We start from the raw sequence: 22,658 nt of genomic DNA, 5'->3' as shown, positions 1-22,658 counted from the left end.
AATAAAAATCATTAATAGTTCTAGAAAAAGTTCAACAACATGATCAAATAGTCATAATACACATCAAACAAGAGTCTTGTCTATCGTTACATTAATTGACCAAATAGTTCAACAAAGTAACTAAAATTTGAAAATTTTCATAAAATAGAAATTTCAGTAAAGTCAACATTATTTAAATATCATCAATTAAGATATAATCCATGTAAAATTGTTCTCCTTCATCGCCTCTCTTCAATGTCTGCATCAGCATCCTCTAAAACATTTGATCAATGCTTGGACAATATTGATGTAACTATTACGTTGCCTTCTTGATTTTTATCTACACACAAAAATGAAGGCAGTTAAAAATTCAAATCAAAATAAACTAATATATGAAGTCATAAGTCAAAAATAAGTCAAGAACATAATTAAAATATTATAAATAAAATTATAATTTACATGCTTTATCTAGGATCTAATACTAGAATACTCAACAAATTCAAATAGTAAATCATGTCTAATTATTGCACAAATCAGTAGCTCACGTGAAATCTTTTGGTTTATTTTCTTAGACTTCATCTTTTCATCTTGATCAATAATCATTTGTCAAACGTCGTGAAACTTCAATTTGTTGCAAGTTTTAACATGACGCCACAATGTAGAAGTCTCATAATGTTTACCTCACATTTATATTGTTTTTTGCATGCATTATAATCAACTTTTTCTATATTATCAATACCCTTCATTTTCTTAAAATACATCCAAATATCATAATATTCCTTTGACTTTTTAGATGACCTTTCATCATGCTTAGCCTTTTCAAATTCATCAACATTTAAATTAATACCTTGATTTTGAGAAGAGTCCATTTCGAAAATAAATCTGTTAAATAACAGAATATTAAATTTTAGACTTTCATTGTGAAGTTTCTGGAACTTAAACCATGTTTGAATCCACGAACCCTGAAGGCGAGAACAAAGAGAAGAAATGCGAACAAATAAGTAGCCTACGGGATATGTGGCATATGCTTATAAGACTATAAATGAGATTATATTTTTTGTCAACCTGTGGGCTAACCCAAGCCCGAACGCTTATGCCCGTGACCCGAGCGGGCTGATCTGTTTAGGCCCATTTCCAAATGGATTGCTAATATTTTAACTCAACCCATCTAAATTATTTGAAAGGGCGGGCCAACCCAACGGGACAAACCCAAATTGACGGCTTTATCTTGCCTTCGGGTAGAATACTATTCTATCCCTAGAAATGAGAGTGTTATATTTTTTTAAAAATTTAAACCATGTATACATATTTTAAAATTATTATATTTTTTAATACTTTACTTTTGAATATTTATTACTTTTACTTTTAAATTTATCTTTTATAACTAACACTTTTCTCATTTAGTTTACAATTTTTGTTTAAAATAAGTGTGATCAAACATTTATGAACATATTTAACAACAGCAAAATCATAAAAAAAAAAATGATTGAAGAACACATTTAACTAATTTTAATTTTATTCATTGGATGACAATTAGCATTGATCAATATTACACAAGCTCCAATTGTATCAAAGGAATTACAAAAAAAAAAAAAAAAAAAAAAAAAAATCCCTAGGAGACAATATTACACAATTTCTTCATCAGCATCATCCATTCCCTTGTCTGTCATCCAGCCCTTCGTCGGTATCATACCCCCTATGTACTTGAAATTAGTACCGGTGGAGACGATGCCCATTTCGTTTGTCCAGATGAACAAGCAATCTTCAAGATCTGATGGTAGATTCTGTTGAGTTCTTCATTTCCTGGCAGTTACTGTTCCATCAAATCAACAATTAGTAAAGAACAAAAAAACAAGTAGAAAATGATGAAAAGATATGAACATAAAATCTGAAATAGATTTAAGATCGGGCTGTTGAATACCTCATCCACCAAAGCTCGAAGTTCTATATAAACCATCGCAGACGTAAACTTCATTAGAAGAAGTTACGCTAACTTGGTATTTGAATCTTCGCATAACGAGAAGAAGATGGTGAGAGATCGGTATTACAAATTTTGATGAAACAAAATAAATAGAAGAAGAAGAGGTGAGAGATAGGAATTGGTTCATTACAAAATTTGATGAAACATATTAAATAGGAGAAGAAGGAGGCGGCAGATGGAAAAAACAAGAAAAACATAACTAGGGTTAGAGTTGTTGTGAACCTTCATTTGGGCCTTCTTTTTGGGCCTAGGTGTGATTTAATAAATAAATCAATAAGTTAAAATATAATTTTATCCAATATATATTTTTTAAATTGTTTTTACAGTTTTATCAATAATTTGTTAAAAAGTTAATATTAAACTCAATCTTATAATAAATAAATAAATAAAAATAAAAATTTCATACTTCATATTAAATTTGTCAATAAAATTCTAAAATAAATATCCTTTATTTACAAAATAAAATATTTTTATTTCAAAATAGTATAACAAACTTTGTATAAAGATTGAGTTAAAGTAAATAAGTAAAATAAGATCCACTAAAGTAGTTAAAGAGTCGTTCATAATAGATTAAATGTCAGGAGTTCTCAATTTTCAAAACATCTTGATTAAAGTAATATTCATAGTTGAAGTTCTCTTATTTGAAAATTGTAGAATGGACATTGATTTTTTAAAATTAAAAATAAAAACAGAAAAAAAAATTAGTATATATATATATATATATATATTATAATAACGTTTAAGTTTAAAAAGCTCTTGATTAATGGGTACCCACCTTATGAGACAAAACGAATCAAATTAAAAAATTCGTTAACCCGCAAATCATACTAACGGATTATGAAAAGAGTTACCAACTAAAAAATTAAATTAAAAAAATATAAAAAGTCTTTTTAAAATTATTAGTCTCCATATTTATTAAATTAATTTTAAAAATAAATTTTTATTTTTGGTTAAAATATATATTTTATTTTCTCTCCATATTTATTATATATCATTATTTTAACTCTTTTTTTAATTTAATATAATTATATATTAAATTTTAAAAATATTTTTACTGTAGTCTTTAAATAAAATTTCAAAATAATTTATTTAAATTTTTTTTATACTTTATATAATTAATTAATTTTTTTTATTTTTAATATTTTTTTATCTATTATTTATTATTTTAATATTATTTGTATTAAAGCTCAATTACATGTATGAATTTATAAAATTATAAAAGTTCATTTAAACCTTACTATTAAAAATTAACTCATCAACGGTTAGTAATCATGGTTATTTTTAAAAAAAAAAATATTTATTAATTTAATACTCATTTTTTCTCTATCCTTCTTTTTTTATTAATTAATTAATTTATTTATTTACTTTTATTATTTTTTTTCTTTTATCTATTCTTTTTTTTATTAATTAATTAAGTTATTTATCTCCTTTTACTATAATTTCTTTTGTTATTTTATTATTTTATTATTATTTTTATTTTTTTCTACTATTTTGTTTCTTACTATATCAATATAAATTATTTTAAAATTATTTATAATGTATAAAATAATTCAATATTTACTATAATATATTTTATAGAATAATATATTTATTTGTCTTTCCATGTGATTTTTAATCCATTTTGCATAAATATGACGAGTACATAATCTATGTTCAACTTGTGAAAGAATAATTTGCACCACAAATAAAATTCATTGAAAAAAATTATACAAATAATTATTTAATAAAAAATATTTAAACAAAATATGAAAACTTTAATTATCAAAACATTGAACTATTTTATACATTATAATATTAAAAAATTAGTCTCTGACTTAACAAATTTTAAAATAATCTATATTGTTATAAAAAGAAAAAAATATTAAAAAATTAGTAATCAAATAGTAAAAAATGATAAATAATAAAATAATAAAAATAGAAAAAATAGTAAAAAGTGATAAATAGATTAATTAATTAACTAATAAAAAATAGACAAAATAAATGAAAAAAATAGTAAAAATAAATAAATTAATTAATTAATAAAAAACGACAAAGAAAAAATGAATGTTTAATTAATAGATTAAATTTTTTTTTAAAATAACCGAGACTAAATGAGTAAATCTTTTATAGTAGATACGATTTAAACGAACTTTTATTAGTTCATATGTCTAATTGAGCTAGTTGTATAAGTAAATGTGTTTTTTTTTTTAATATAGTTATATATTAGATTTTAAAAATATTTTAAATTTATTTTTTAATTTAAATTCCAAATAATTTATTAAAAAAATTATTTTTATATATTCTTTTCATATTTATTATTTATACAATTAATTAATTTTCTTTTATTCATTATATATTTTATATATTATTAATTAACAATAATTAAATATACATATATATAATTTTAACATAAATTTAATAATCACGCTCATTGGTTAATTGTTCACCTTTTATATATGAGACGAGTTTAAGTCTCAGGAATGTCTATATAAGAGTTTATTAAGTTAGAAATTTTTTTGGGTAGAATAATAGTTATTTTTAAATTAAAAATTGAACTATATTTTTATTTAACCATTACTTATTATCTTTGAAATATAATATAATAGTATGTGTGAGTCGAAATTTGAGAGATGAGAATTATGGTTCAAATTGAGAGTGAGTGTTAATAACGAGATTGAGTGAAACTTGGAGATGGAAGTCAACTATAGGAATGCCCGATCGACTTTAGCGAGCTACGGTGCCAAAAAGGGAGCTAAGGTTAACGTAGTCAACTATATCTTCCGAAGAAGCAAGCTTCAACGCTCCCCAAGACAACAGAGCCATCATTGTAGGGAGGGTAAAGAGCATCCAACGAAAAGCGGCCTTTCATTCCCTTGTTTCGTCGTGGCACCCCCCCCCCCCCCCCCACAAGCACCCCCGGCTCAGGGGGACCAGAAAACGCCAGTTTTCCTTACCCTCCCTTCGTCGAGCCTTTCCTTGAATGGTTGGGGGAAGCATGACCTTATTTTTACTTGGCCGGCATTCTTTCCAGCCTTACTCAAAAATGGGTGGGGTTGAATGAACATAGGCTCAAAGATGATTTGAAGTTGGGCGACTTATTTTATGAAAGACCGTTTCGAAATACTTTTCGGTTTGGAACCTTTTACTAACTCCTTGTTTAATAATAGGGTAAGCTTCCTTTCGCTCTTCACCCGTGGAAACTGCGCACTTCGAAACAAAGAACTTAGTTGTTTTTTTATTTCACGATTCAAGATATGGGATGCATGCTCTTTGATTAGGGGAGATGCATTCGGTGAATCTTGAAGGTATGCCATGAATTCGGCAAATAATTGACGTAATTGTATCATTTTTGATAGCTGGACAAAGGATAGCCAATTTTGCATCTAGGACGACCTGTTCAACAGTGAATTGAAAGGTTCGGGTCGATTCCATGTGAGTCCTACAGCCTCACGAGGATGACAAAGGAAGTCATCGGCATGTCGAGTAGACTGGGAACTCTGAACCTGCTCGCACATCCTTTGACATACGTGAGAGCTAGACGACTAGTCTCTCTCACCTAATAGTAACACAAGTTTCTTGTATAATGATCAGGGTTCGGTAGATATCATCTACCCGCCAACTGCACCGTGCAGTAGACATCCAGTGATTTCATATTTAACAATAAGCGCTTTTTTTTCACCTGCCTTAATAGGCCTGCTGCTGGGCTGTGCACCGGACTGAAACATCTGAGTAGCTAAAGGAAAGGAAATCAACCGAGACCCCGTTAGTAGCGGCGAGCGAGAGCGGGTTGGGGGTTTGAAGAAAAAATGTTCTTTATTTTAGATAATGAAAGCATTCCATTACTACCAACCCAAAGAAATACGACCTCTCTTAGATATACGGTTTATGCCGTAAATGTACGAAGTTGGACTAATTTGTAACATTGGGGAATTTATTTTATACCTACTATTTTGTCTGGTTTTTGGTATGTCGATTTGAGAAGGTCAAAAGTAAGGATATGATGAGGATAAAATGCTTAAAGTGAAGTTTTATTGATAGATAATTAAATATTGTTTAAACTTTAAAGTGAGGACACAACTAAGTCAATTTATTTTGATGGATTATTTTTTTTTTTAATTATTAATTAACTAATATCTTAAAGAACTCAATATTAGTAATGAGTGAGGGTAAAATATCACTACAAAATGCACAAAGTAAAATAACCAGTAATATGAGGTTAATTGATAAATGTTTGAAGTGATTCACAATATTAGTAAATCTTGAATTTATTTTGAGTGTCAAAAAATGATTAATATCATTTAGAAAATCAGATGAATATTAGTTTTTTACAAATTTTTTCTAAAATTTTTTAAGTATTTTTTTTATTTAACTATTATTAATATTATATTTTTATAACATGATAATATATTTATAATAAAAAATTAATAAGTAAAATGATATTTTAAATAACTAAAAAATGAGTAATGAGATATAATATGAGTCATACAAAATGTTTTGAAGTGAGGTAATTAAATTAATAATGAGGTCAATCAAGAATATTTGAAGCAAGATCATAAAATTACAAGGTTGAAACTTAATTTGGGTGAAAAAAAAACAATTAATTAATTTTTAAATACGATTGAAGATAAGTTTTTTTAATAATTTTTTTTAGTTAATCATTATTAATATTTATTTTTCAATTATATTATAATAATATATTTTATAATAAAAACCTAATAAGTAAAAGAGAAATGATTAGGTGAGGGAATTTGGTGAGGGAATTTGGTGAGGGAATGACGTGTCATAATTTTATTCGCTGAAAAAATCAAATAATTTCTTTCTTTTCTCTCTTTCCTCCTACTTTTACCTTTTCCAACCAATGAAGGTGATGCCACGTCATTCCCTCACCAAATTCCCTTATTAAATTCCCTTACTCTATCACTCCTCTAAGTAAAATGATATTGTAAATGTAATAAATGATAATAAGAGTTCACTGCTAAAAAAAAATAGTAACAAAATTATTAATGAGAAGTGAATAGGAAATTAGTTTTAGTTATATCATACTATTATAATTAATAAATTTAAATTTATTTTTGGTGAATAAAAAAAATCAATATTAATTTTTTAAAAAATATAAGTTTTTTAATAAGTTTTTCTAAAATTAAAAATTAATTATTATTTTTATTTAAATATTATTTTTTTATTTTTTAACAACCCAGTCTAATGAGATATTTTATAATAAAATTATAAATGAAATTGCATTTTCAAGAATAATAGGAATATTTTAATTATATATATATATAATTAATATATATATATATATATATTCAAATAATAAAAAAATATATTTAATTCTATATTTTAAATAAAGGATAAATATTTGTTATTTTAATTTATAATATTATTATAAATGTTACACAAAATATTATAAAATTGAATTATTATTATTTTTAATAAAATAATAATTAATGTTATTATTTAACCAAAAAAACAATTTTTATATATAATAAGACTTATTTATAAGTATATATAATAAGAATTTTATAGTGTTTACATAAAACAAAATGATTCGATATTATATTTTAATAGACATTTCACATATTTGATCAATAATAAATTGTTTTTAAAATTTTTTAGAAGATAAAATAAAAGCTAAACAATTCAATACAAGAGATGAAAAATACAAACATACATTTCGTTCAAATATTATTTTCACCAATTTGATATGATATAAAAATGATAATTAAAAAATGAAAAATAAAATTAAATAAATAAAACCAAAAAACTAAAATTTTGAATAAAAATATTAACTATATTTACAAGATTTTATTTCAGTTGTCCCAATCTAAACAAAATTTCTATAAAAGAAATTTATAATAAATGTGAAATAAAGTTATTTCACATAATATTAAAAAAAAATAGAACAAGTGAAAGAATAACATACACTATTCAAATTTCTCAAACTTATATATTTTATATAAAAATTGTCTATCAATTATAATTATGATATTATGAAATTAATATCAAACACAAAATATAATGATAAATTTTATGTGTAAATAATTATTAATTTTTTTAATTCATGTATAAAGTTGTAAATAAAAAAAATGAAACTTTAATGTGTTATCTTTTTATATAACAGAATTTACTATATTTGATTAAGCTTTTTTAAACTATTGAATATGAAATAATTGATATATAATATATTGTGATTTAATTATTTATATATATATTTTTCACGAGAAATTATTTAGTAATAATAGTAATATTTAAAAAGATAAAATGTTACGAGTTTAATTTTTATTAAAAATATTTTAAATTTTAGTAGAGAAAAACATAAATAAGAGATGAACAACTCAAATTGTTTTTCTATGTATTTAATTAGTATATGGTAGATTGCTTTTAGTTTTATGACTTTTTTTAATTTGTTAATTTAATATATGGCTTTTTTTATTTAGTTTTGCTATGAATTAATTAATAAAAATATGAAATGTTATTAATCCTTGTAAGGTTTTTCAATTGGTAAACATAATTTTAACCCTGATTTTATTTATATTTTGTTCTAGTTGTGATTGTTATTAATTTTTAAAAGTCATATGTGGTTTGTTTAGCAAATAAAATTAAAATATTTAAGAAATACGATAATAATTAATTAGTTTATTTGTTAAAAAATAATATTTAATTTATCTAAAATTAAAATCATAAAAATTTATCAAAAAACATTATTTATTTTTTTTGTATTTTTACGTAAAAAGAAATTCCTTATAATTCAGTCACATCTTGTATATAAATAAAAATAAAAATATCTTATTTTAATAACATCATAAAGTATTAATAAAATAGTTGACTTTTAAGATGGAGTAAATGAAATGTATTTAAGTTAAGTGTAATTTTTAACTTAAAATAAAATAAAAAATAGTAGGTTAATTATATTTTTTTATTATTATATAAATAAATAAAATAGTTGAGGTTAATTTTATTTTATATTATTATATAAATAAACATAATTTATAAGATAAATAAATAATGAACTGACTAGTGAAAAGAAGGGTTCAAATAATAAACATAATTGTTTTGCTAAAATGTTCCTAATATTTAGGTAATTTGCAATAATATTATCACACATATTCTTAAGATTTAATGATTTGGTTTGAACAAAAGATATATATTTAATATAAAAAAATATTATTTTATTATTTGAGCGAAAGATCAAAATATACTTAATAATAATAATACTTTAATATTTTAAATCATTTATTTAATGAGAGTGAAGAAAATATAATTGATGGGATGATAATTAGTTTAAATAATCTTAAATAAAATCCACTTATGCCTCTACTATTATTTGGATCAGTGGGTGTGAAAGTGTCAAAAATGTTTTTATAAAATTAATTATAATATTTAAAATAAATATAAATTTATTCAATAAATAACATGAAAACATATATAACAAAAAATGTTTTATTTAAAATTTAATAATTAAGAATATTAATAAATGATAAAAAAAAATATAACAATATTAGTTTTCTTTAAAACAAAATAAAAAATTAATACAGTACAAAAAATAAAATTAAGTTACAATCATAAAAATTACAAATATATATAGTTGATTATTTGGAAATATATATTATATAATTATACCACATAATAAACTAATAATTATAAATGTATATAATTTATAAACTTTATTATATAAAATCAAATAAATAAATTTACGGCAAGACTTCGGATTTGATAATTTAATAATTTCTTTTAATAATAATATTTTATTTAACCAAAAACAAAATCATAATATATCCAGAAATTATAAAGAATTGTCTCAATTTTTTAAATAATATATATAATTTATAATTTTAATATATTTTATAATTCATTCTAATAACATATACAATTATAATTTTATCCCACTTAATAAGTTATATTATTTATACAAATTGTATATTTTATTTTAATAAACGGATTCAAATAATAGTAATATTTAAATTATGAAAAAAATTAGGAAATAATCCTCCTATATATTATGTTTTTAATTATGACAATATCCTATATATTTCTCTTGTGGTCACTATACACTATACCATTCACAAATCACAATCTACATTTCAATAACATTCTGATTTCTTTTCAAATAATCTAATATGAGATCATCCAAGAAGCACACGTTTGGTAAGTTATCCTTTGCTTTCTTTTTTATTTATTTAAAAGATGCCATCCCCATATGTATTTTAATGATTATAATTTTGGCTTGTTTTTCAGGTAGTAATAATAACAGATATGTTTGGCAGCCTGCCACTAATGAGTCATGGGAGAAAAGATTTTGTAATGAAATTGGAAATATGTCATGGTCAGACTGGTTAGAAGCAAGAGGTATATTCATATGAGTAATGATAAGGGAGCGAAAGTTTTGTAGCGAATGTGGCGGCCAGTGTAGTGCTGATTAGACATGCTGACTTAGTATTTATTTTTTTATATATATATTTATTAATAATATTCTCTCTCTTCTCATTACTTACATTTTCTCTCTCTTCAATAAGACGCATTCAATAAAAACATTAATTTTTTATTATTAAAAAACATTTAATAATTTATCTCTTTAATTTTTATTATTATAAATATTCTTTTTTTTTTAATTATTGTACATACCATTATAAATGCATTTTAATTATTTTTTTCTCTTAATAATTTGTTTTCTTTTATTTATTAAATTATTTATTAAAAAAAATTATTTTTAATAATAAAAATGACTCAAATTAAAATAAATAATAATTAATTATATTAATTAAAATTTATATATAAGAGAATACAATTTTTTTTAATTCAATTAATTAATACTATCATCTATCAATTTAATAATATATATTAATAATAATAAAAACAAAAATTATTAATTATTTTACTCGACGGGATTGATTTTTTTTTAAAACTCTTGTTATTTTTCTCTCTTTTCTCTCCTTAAAAATCTCATTCTTTGATTGAGCTTAAATAGTTGATTGAGTTTCTAACACTTAAAGAGTTTAAAAAAGAGAATCAGTCCGCTTAATAAAATGATTAATAACTTTTGTTTTTAAGAGAATAATAAAATAAATATAAAATTTTTAATTTTTTAAATTAATTATTTCTCTACTCTATTAATATATATATATATATATATATATATATATTTATTTGAGTTAATAATTTATTTATTTATTTGTTTTTAAAATGAATTATAATAGAAAAAATAAGAATGTGTCAAGATCTAACTCAAATCATATCTTCTAATTTTCAAAATAAATATAACTCAAACTCTCGACTATTAATATTATTAATCTCCTAATAATATAAAAGAAGATAATATATAACATTTTGATTTAATTGATTGAATATATTTTATAAGAAATTAAAATATAGAAAAAATTAAAGAGAGAATGGAAAAATAATTAATTTAAAAAAAATTATATTTAATTTTTTATTCTCTTAAATATATATTTATCAAATATAATATATATTTGAAAATATAATTTTTTTATTATTTATATGATTTATTATTGTCTTTGTTAATATTTAAAATAAATTATTAATAAAGATCGAAGATAAGAGAGAGAAATTATTAATGAATAGGAGAGAACGTTTAAAATTATACTTAGTCATCATGCCTAGTCACCCTCCACATCACTTCGCTACACATTCACTGCAAAACTTTCGCTCCCCTTATCATTACTCTATTCATATATACCCAAACGTCATGAATTGGAAAGATTCCGCAGTCGAAGAAGCATTCCACGGTGCCAAGAAACGTTTTTGGGCCAATATCAATGGGCTGCCTTGTGATATACCACTTCCCGATCCTGACATCTATAATCAGCATGTAATAGAGAGTAACAACGATGATGATGTTCATGTCCCAGATGGTGATCAAGTAGAAGGAGATCCTTACAATGGTTACTCCATTGAATGGGATGATTTAGACGACATTCCAAACGTAGAAAACGACTTTGTCCAACCCTTACCCCCAACTGAATGGGGCGAGTGTTCGAACGAGCCCATACTTGCGACTGGGTGGGGAGAGGGTTTCGACGAGCCCGTACCCGTGACTGGATGGGGAGACAGTTTTAACGAGCCCAAGCCCGTAACTACAAGTGGGTGGGGGGAGTCCTACAAACATATCGTCCCAACTGGGTGGGACGAAGATAATAATGATGTAACCGGAGATAACAAACTCATAACTTTAACAGGGTGGGACCACTGGTAAAAAAATGATCTTTACCGACAGATTTTATCGAAGGTTTTATAAAACTCTCCTAATTGATCCCGAGAGGAACAAATATTTCGTTATTGAAAATAGATTCCGAGAGAGGCGTAAAACTTTCGGGTTTATTAATTAGTACCGAAAGTTCTTTGTAAAACCTTTGGTTTTGACCTTCCAAAAAAATGAAAATTATTCTAAGTATTGGAAGTTAGTTATTTGCGAAGGTTATTTAAAAAACCCTTCGGGTTTACCTTCCATGAAATTCTTAATTGTGAAGGTTGTCCAATAAACCTTCAGTTTTGACTCATCCCAGAAAAATGAAAAAAATTTCTAAGTTGGAGAATGATTTATTGCGAAGATAATTTATAAAACTTTCGGTTTTACCTTTTCCTGAAATTGTTAATTGGGAAGGTTTATCCTATAAAACTTCGGTTTTGACCCATCTCAAAAAAGACAAAAAAAAAATTAAATCCCGTGATTCTTATTTCCGAAGGTTTATTGGAAAACCTTCAGTTTTAATGTAATATTTCCGAAGGTTTATTTGAAAACCTTCGGTAAATACCTTTATAAATTCACACCCTAACCCTTCATTTTTTCATTCTCCTCTCTCCTTTCTCTCTCTTCCGTATCGCAGCCGCCTCCGCCGTTTCTCATCTTCGTCTTCTTGCGTTCCAGGTTAGATTTATTTGCTTTTGTTAATTATTATGTTAGATTTGTTTATATTATCTAGATGTAAGCAGTTAGTTTAGATTATTTGTTTGGCAGTTTGATTTAGATTTGTTATTGTTTAGATTAAATTTAGGTTAGTTTGTTAAATGTATATGATTTTATTAGATTTTGTTAAATGAATGATATATTTTGATTATTGTGTTTGATTTAAGTTATATCAGATTTGGATTACGGTAATTTTGTTTGAGTAATATATATATATGATATGCATTTAGGATGGGTGAGTCATGGATGAGTATTCGGCGTACACTAGAGAAACTGTCCCGGCAATACCAGAATTTGCTAGCACAATAAAAAATTGCGGCACATGAGGAAGAGATGAGAAAAATGATGCTGGAATTGGAACAAATCCGATTGAGGGATGCGGAAAGAGGCCAAATGCTTACTGAAATTAAAACGGACAGGGCTGAAATGACGCAAAAATTGTAGAATCTCGAATAGCAACTTGAATTGTTGATGAGGCAGAATCGACCACCCCCTCCTCCCCCACATCTAGTAATTTCTAAGAGTATATTGTTTGATTAATTATGTATTATCTTTTTCGTACGAATGATGACATTTTGGTGTGTTTTTTTGCTTTCATAATTATGAATTATTATTATCTTTTGGTTTTGGTTTAATAATGTTGTTTAGGGTTTGTTTTCCTTTATTTATTAGATTTCCTTTATTTGATAAAATTATAGAACATGATATATTTTTAACAAAAAAAATAGGGGTAATTTCAAAGGTATTCAAATAAACCTTCGATTTTTAAAAAATCCAAAGGGTCAAAACCGAAGGTTTTTAAATAAACCTTCGGTTTTGTCCATTGTTTTAAAAAAGCTGAAAAATTGTAAGGGTCAAAATCGAAGGTTTTCAAATAAACCTTCGGTTTTGTCCATTGATTAAAAAAGCTGAAAATTTTCTAAGTGTTGGGAAGGGTCAAAACCGAATGTTTCAAATAAACCTTCGGCTTTGTCCATTGTTTAAAAAAGCTGAAAAAATTATAAGTTTTGGGAAAGGTCAAAACCGAAGGTTTATTTGAAAACCTTCGGTTTTGTCCATTGATTAAAAAAGCTGAAAAATTTCTAAGTGTTGGGGAGGGTCAAAACCAAAGGGTTTCAAATAAACCTTCGGTTTTGTCCATTGATTAAAAAAGCTGAAAAATTTCTAAGTGTTGGGAAGGGTCAAAACCGAAGGTTTTCAAATAAACCTTCGGTTTTGTCCATTGATTAAAAAAGCTGAAAATTTTCAAAGTGTTGGGAAGGGTCAAAACCGAAGGTTTTCAAATAAACTTTTGGTTTTGTCCATTGTTTAAAAAAAGCTAAAAAAATTCTAAGTGTTGGGAAGGGAGGGTCAAAACCGAAGGTTTTCAAATAAACCTTCGGTTTTGTCTATTGATTAAAAAAAAGTATAAAAATTTCTAAGTGTTGGGAAGGGTCAAAACCGAAGGTTTTCAAATAAACCTTCGGTTTTGTCCATTGATTAAATAAAGTATAAAAATTTCTAAGTGTTTGTAAGGGTCAAAACCGAAGGTTTTCAAATAAACCTTCGGTTTTGTCCATTGATTAAAAAAGCTGAAAATTTTCTAAGTGTTGGGAAGGGTCAAAACCAAAGGTTTTCAAATAAACCTTCGGTTTTGTCATTTCCCAAAAACATTCTGTTTAAGGTCAGGACCGAGAAGTTTATTCAAAACTTTCGGAAATAATCATAAAAATCGAAAGTTATATATATAATTTTCGGTTTTACCACTTCCTAATTTGTTAAATTAATTGGTTTTTCACCTACTAATCTAGACTCCTAAATAATCTAATCAAGTGTGTGTTGTTTTTTAAAAATTAAGATTGTGTTTAATGTTAAAATGTTTATGATTGTGTTTGATTATATAAAGAAGTGTATATGTATGTTTGTGTTTGATGATCACATGAATGTGTATAAAGTTTAATCATATAGATTTTGTAATGAATGTTTTAAGGTTATCAAATGTGTTAAATTAATGTTGTTCAAGGTCATTAGAATATTAAAAAATCAATTAATTTAACAATTTGTGAAATGTCAATTCCGAAAGTTAATGGTATAAGTTTCGGAAATAGCTATCAAAACCAAAAGTTATACCATTAACCTTCGGAATTACTATTTCACAAATTGTTAAATTAATTGGTTTTCTACTTTCCAATCTAGACTCCTAACTAATATAATCAAGTGTGTGTTATATTTTAAAAATTGAGATTGTGTTTAATGTTAAAATATTCATGAATGTGTTTGATTATATAGAGAAATGTATATGAATGTTTATGTTTGATTATCCTATGTATTTGTGTAATGTTTGATCATATGGATTGGGAAATGTTTTAATGATATCAAATGTGTTAAATTAATGTTTTCAAGGTTATTAGAAAGTGAGAAACCAATTAATTTAACAATTTGTCACGTTGTAAAACCGAAAGTTAATTACATTACTTTCGGAAATAGTGATCAAAACCGAGAGTTATATGATTAACTCTCGAAATTAATCAATTGATCAAAACCGAAAGTTAATCATAAAACTTTCGGTAATGAACCATCAAAACCGAGAGTTATATGATTAACTCTCAGAAGTAATTAATTGATCAAAATCGAAAGTTAATCAAAAAACTTTCGGTAATGACCAATTAAAAAAACAAAACCCTTGGCTTTCTTTCTTTCTTTCTTCTCTCCCTGATTCCTCTTCCGCGCCGCCCCTCTTCTCTCTCCTTGACCATTCGATTGAAAACGACGCCGGATTGAAGACGATGCTGCCACCAGCCTGCCGCTTGAAGACCCCGACGACGCTTGAAGAACTACTGAGCCGCCGCGCCGCTTGAAGAATCGCACTACCGCCGCCGATTGGAGAATCGCCCTACTGCCGCGCCACCGCCCTCCACCTGCATCAAAGGTCAGTTTGATTTATATGTTTAAATTAAAGTTAGTTGTTGGTTAAATTTAGGGTTTGATTTAGGTTAGTTGATATAATTTTAGGTTAGTTGATTTATATAGTTTGATTTATATAATTTGTTGGATATGATGATTATTTGGTTTGATTTGAGTTTGATTTAGGTTAGTTTTAGGTTAGATTTTTGTTAGATTTTGGTTTAATTTATGTTAGTTTTTGGTTTGATTTAGGTTAGTTTAGGTTTTGATTAAGATATAATTTGTTGGATATTATGATTTTAGGTTTGATTTGAGTTTGGTTTGATGAATTTGATTTTAGGTTTGATTTGAGTTTGGTTTGATTTGAGTTTTATTTAGGTTTGATATGAGTTTGGTATGAATGTATTTAATTTTAGGTTTGATTTGGATTTGGTATGAATGAATTTGATTTTAGGTTTGATTTGAGTTTGGTTTGATTTGAGTTTGATTTAGGTTTGATTTGAGTTTGGTATGAATGAATTTGATTTTAGGTTTGGTTTGAGTTTGGTTTGATTTGAGTTTGATTTAGGTTTGATTTGAGTTTGATATGAATGAATTTGATTTTAGGTTTGATTTGAGTTTGGTTTGATTTGAGTTTGGTATGAATGTATTTGATTTTAGGTTTGATTTGGATTTTATATTAATTTTGATTTGTTTAAGTTCTTGTTATTAGGTTTGGATTAGGACCTTCATCCGCCCGTTGCTCGCCCGTCGATCTACATCCGCCGCTCTTCCTCGTCGCTCTTTTCTTGCAAAGTTAGTTTAATTTTTTATTTATGTTAGATTTAATTTTATGTATGTTAGATTTAGGTTAGATTTTGTCAGATTTATGTTAGATTTTCATGTTAGATTTAGGTTATATTTAATTTTGATTTATGTTAGGTTTGATTTATGTTATATTTTGTTAGATTTAGGTTTGTGAATGAATTGATTATTGTTGATTTAGGTTAGAGTCATGTATTGAATGAATTGATTATTATTATTTGTGTAGGTGGAATTTTAGTTAGAAAATGTTAGATTTATGTTAGATTTAATTTTGATTTATGTTAGGTTTGATTTATGTTATATTTTGTTAGATTTAGGTTTGTGAATGAATTGATTATTTTTTATTTAGGTTAGAGTCATATATTGAATGAATTGATTATTATTGTTTGTTTAGGTGGAATTTTAGTTAGAAAATGTTAGATTTATGTTGAATTTAGGTTGGAAAATGTTAGATTATGTTGAATTTTGTTTGAATAATGATAGATTAGGTAGCGATTATGTTACAATTATGTAAGCCTAATTAATTTAGACAAATTTAAGTAAATAATAATGCGGGTTGTTTTCCATTTTATTAGAAAGATGAAGTACCCGATAAAAGTTGGATGACCTTACGTCAAGATCATCTAGATTACGAGGAAGGTGTTGATAAATTCCTCGAGTTTGCTGTTAGGAGTACATCCCGACAAACAGTGAAATGTCCTTGCGTGAAATGCTTGAACACGCCGTTTATGGAAATAGACGAAGTGAAGACTCATCTCATCATTTATGGAATAAATGTTCATTATGAGTACTGATATTGTCATGGAGAAAAGAGACGTACTACTCAAGTGGTTAATGACGATGTCGATAAAGATGCCGATGACTTCGATGATGATGATGACGACGATGATCAGTCGGAGGATGCCGTGCCGGAATTCAACGATACGAGAACGGAGATGAATAATACAGTTAATGACGAGGTCAATGAAGAATGTTATATGCACGATTTTATAAACGATATGTTCTCCAACGTTAATGATGTCCCGAACAACCATGAACCAGTCGAAGATGCGCATAGATTTTATAAATTGCTTGATGATTCTAAACGGCCATTGTATGAAGGTGCTCGAATAACGAAATCATCGGCACTACTGAAACTACTTCACATAAAGAATGTCTGTCAATGGACAAATTCTTCATTCGATATGTTGTTGCGTCTTCTTAAAGAACATATTACCGATTGACGCTCAATTGCCAAACTCTTACTACGAAAGTAAAAAATTCATTACTAATTGTGTAAATATCGGCGGTTGTGTAAATTTGGAAGAGAAAAAAATTTCGGGATTAAAGAGTCATGATTGTCATATTTTGTTGGAATATCTTATTCCTTTAGCAACCCGTGGATTACTTCCAAATAATGTGTATGATGCGTTAGTAAATTTGTCTCGGTTCTTTCGGTTGTTGTGCTTCTAGGAGTTGATTCAAGTGGACCTCGAACAATTGTACATGGATATTACATTGACACTTTGCAAATTTGAAATGATTTTTCCGCCGTCTATCTTCGACATCATGATGCATCTCCCGGTTCACTTGTCATTTGAGGCTTTGTTTGGGGGACCTGTTCAGTATCGATGGATGTATCTGTTTGAACATTACATGGGTACAATGAAAAGATATTTGCGGAATAATAACCACCCTGAAGCCTCTATAAGCGAGAGCTATCTTGTAAATGAGAGTATTAGTTTATGTTCCAGGTATATGGAGGAAGAAGAGCAAGAAAATGCACAATCTGAAATCTCGGGCATTTTAATATTTTCATCGTTGGAAGACCTATCTAACGGAAAAATATACAACTTGGATTATATCGATCGAGTGATAGCTCATTCATATATTTTGAAAAATTGCCCCGAAGAAGAACCTTTTACATGTAAGATTTTATGTTGTTGTTATTAATTAGCATTAAAGAGTATGGTATTTAATATTCGATCTATTTGCAGAGATTATATGCAATATTGCAATAACAACGAGTCACGTGGAGAAACATGTGCCGCCTATTTCAAGCATAGAGTGAGTAAATTATAAACCATATATATCCTAACTCTTTATATTTATTTTAACGACTACATTTCGGGTATATATATAGGTCGCTCAATTTGCAGAATTTAACGACATATCAAGAGACCTCAAGATCTTAGAAGAAGGTCCAAGTATGTACTCGTCTATGTATGTTTGGTGTAAAGTAAACGGATACAAATTCTGTACAGAAAAACACGACGAAGGTTTGACCACTCAAAATAGTGGGGTGGTTGTTGAAGGGTACAACAGGTCTGAAACTATGTCATACTACGGAGTTTTAACGGATATAATCGAAGTACAATACTTTTCTCACAAACGAGTTGTTTTATTCAAGTGTAAGTGGTTTGATACACACTCGGGGGAACTAGGAGTGAAAGTGGATAAATATGGCTTCGTAAGTATAAATGTAAACCGAATTTTGAAAACCCAAAGTCAAGACCCGTATATATTGGCGAGTCAAGCAAAACAAGTATTCTACGCCCCTAATATGTCAGCTCGACCCGGTTGGAAGATTGTGACAAAAATAAAACCGCGGTTTACAAACATATGTTCAGATTAATTAATTAATTAGGTAGATTTATGTTTTTTACTTTATATTCATTTTTATTACTACTTTATTTCAATTATTCCCTCATTTATTAATGGTATGCATTAAGAATGTCTAAAGGTAGTAAAAATTCTTGGTGGAGTATGAGGAAAACATCTAGCAAACTGTCTAGGCCATACTAGAACTTACTTGCCCAATCAGAAAACTTAAAGCTCAGTGGATCGTCTTCTAGAGATCAAGCACCTATTGTTGTGGAGCCGATAGCTACTGCTCCCCCCACAGACGAGGATAATGATGCTGCTGAGGCTGAAGAGTTTGTAGAGAGTACGTTTGCTGATATGGGGGATGACGATGAGGTTGACGACGAGGGTCACGAGTAGCCTCACGAGGAGGATGACGAGGAGGAGCACGGTTCCACTCCCGAACCATCATCGACAGGTAATTTGTTTACAATTAGTTATTGTTTGAATTGATTCACATATCTAATTATGAATTTGATAATTTTGAAGAATCTTCTGCCCGCAAGAGACGGGGGAAGAACAAGAATATTGCGCTATCTAAGAGGTCAGTGGGGACAAGGATTCCTCTGACTTTTAGAGAGGTAAATGGGAGGCTCGGCGGTGCTGGCGTGGGAAGAACAATGTGGTCTAGACATGTGGGGTCGGTTGTGTGGGACCCCCTAGCCGTCTCACACCATCTTCTGAAGTAGAAGGCATTAAGTGTTGACCAATTGGATTACATTTGGACTGTTATGACGGTAATAATTATTACTTAATTATACATTAATCATTACTTAATTATACATTAATCATTAAATAATTGTTTATAACATTTGAATGTTTTTATTTTCAGGAGGCTACTAATGGTCCTATTGACAATTATCGAAAGACCGGATTGGAACACGCCAAGCAGATATGGGATAGATGGTGCTCGGATTTGAACACGGGATATATCTGCGTTAATAAAGGAAACGAGGCGGCGGTACTATTCAATCCTCCACCAGACTACGATCGAGATGATTGAGAGTTTGTGTGTCGCAACCATTTCTTCACGGAAAAATTTAAGGTACGGTTTCATAATTCAAATAAAAGTTGATATTAATTATTCTAACTTCATTTTTTATTTAATTTCAGAAAAACAGTAGTACAAATATTGTTAACAGGAAGAAACTCAAATTCCCACATCATACGGGAAGTAGACCATTTTCTCAAGTTGAAGAAGAGTTGGTAAGTTATTTGTAATAACTTAATAATATAAAGATTGTTATTAATTATATAAATCATTTCTTTCAACAGGCGCTTGAAATGGGACGGGCACCGTCTGTCATTGAAGTATTCAAGAAGACCCGTACCCCAAAACTGACAAAAAAAAACTCAACACCCGTTCCGGACGAACACGTGCAAGAGAAAATTGTAAGTGAATTGAATATGGCTAATTTTTTATTATAGAAATGATACTTTATTTCAATTGTGCAGGTTGAGATGGAGGAAGTTCTTAGTAACGAACCTGAAATATCTGATTTTGAATTGACGGAGAGGGTGTTCAGACAACAAAAACACGAGGGAGTGTTCGGAATGGGATCAGGCGTCCTACCCACAAGCTTTCGTGAGGATCGTCGAAGTGGAAACAGTTCACAACGAAACAATGAGCGATTGTATGAAAATAATCAAAGAATGGCGCTCAAACTGGAGGAACTAGAGAAGATGGATGAAGAAAGAATGCGCACAATTCAAGAAATGCAAGCGGAAAAAGAAGAAATTGTGACAAGAATGGAGAGGGAGAAGTTAGAAATGAATGCAAGAATGGAGAGAATCGAATTGTTTATGAGACAACAACAACCACCACCTCCTCCCCCACAAGCTAGAGTACGATTTGATTGGTTGTTTCGATTGAAAACAAGTTTTGATTGGTTGTTCCGATTTGAATTTAAAATAGATTGTTCGGATGATTAGTTTGGTTGTGAATTTTGTAATGATAATGATCGTTTCATGTATGTGTCATTTCTTTTATTATTGATATATTGGTTTGGCTGAATAGGTTCTGGTTGCGAGCAAAACAATCGGCCTATTTTGTACATTTTATAGGGAAAAATCGAGAGTGAATTGGAAAACTTTCGGTTTTTCTATCTAAAGAAAAACCGAGAGTTAATTAGAAAACTTTCGGTTTTCATCCAAATGGAAAAACTGAAAGTTAATTAGAAAACTTTCGGTTTTTCCCATTGGAGTAAAACCGAAAGTTAATTAGAAAATTTTTGGTTTTACTCAAAAGGGAAAAACCGAAAGTTTTCTATTTAACTCTCAGTTTTTCCCTTTGGAGTAAAACCGAAAGTTAATTAGAAAACTTTCGGTTTTAATTAAAAGGGAAAACCGAAAGTTTTCTATTTAACTCTCGGTTTTACTCCAAAGGGAAAATCGAAGGTTAATTAGAAAATTTTCTATTTTCATCCAAAGGGAAAAACCGAAAGTTTTACAACTTTCAGTTTTACTCCAAAGGGAAAAACCGAAAGTTTTCCAATTAACTCTCGGTTTTACTCTCGGGTATCTAAACCGAAAACTCTACGATATCTCTCGGTAAACGCCCAATTATTTTTAACAAAAGAGTCAATACCGAAGGATGGCGAGAGTTTCCTAAACTTTCAGTATTGGGTTTATACCGAAAGTTATAGGGTCAAAACCGAGAGTTTTTACTCTCGTTTTTTACCCTTTTTTCACTAGTGGACGGTGATAATTATTATGTAACCAAACACGTAAACACGGACTCGAGATACAAAACCTCAAGGTTAAACGGTAATAACCGAAAGAATAAGAATTTTGGGTTCAATCGTCCCATTTTTAACCGATGAATGAGATGTGGTTAGTCGTTAGAGTTTCGAATTGTTTTTTATTTTATTTTTGTTTAGGTAGTTTGTTTAGCATGTGTGATTTTAATATGAATAATATCATTTAATTTGTTTAATATGTGTGCTATGATTCTATACTTTATATTATAAAATATAATAATTTATATATGTAACAAATATATATATAATTTAAAAAACATATTAATATATAATTAATAACTATAATAAATATTAAAAATAAATAAATAAATGCATCATTTTTTTATAATAAAAATTTGAAGAGATTTGAAATATGAAATTTAAAATTAAAGAAAAATAAAATTGTTAAGCATCCAATTTCAAATGTGTCATATTACTTTCCAACTAATTAGCTGCCTAACTCATATAGATATTACTTTCCAACTAATTAGCTGTCTACTTCTTCTTTTTAAAAAAAAATATTTTTATTAAATTCAAATATTAGTTATATATTAAAAATTAATTAATAAATAATACAAGATAATGTTTATGAAATAAAAATTAATAATTAATTATCTAAATATTAAATTGTATAGATAATTTATAAAAATAAAATTCTCATTACAAATATCCAAAAAGTTAAAATCAATTTAACTTGTTTGGTTATTCAATTAAAATTGATAATAAAAAAATTTTGATTATATAAATTATT

The sequence above is a fragment of the Impatiens glandulifera genome, chromosome 7, assembly GCF_907164915.1.
Source record: "Impatiens glandulifera chromosome 7, dImpGla2.1, whole genome shotgun sequence".
In the NCBI taxonomy this organism is placed as follows: Eukaryota; Viridiplantae; Streptophyta; class Magnoliopsida; order Ericales; family Balsaminaceae; genus Impatiens; species Impatiens glandulifera.
The sequence above is the reverse complement of the archived record's forward strand: the minus strand, read 5'-3'. Positions refer to the sequence as shown.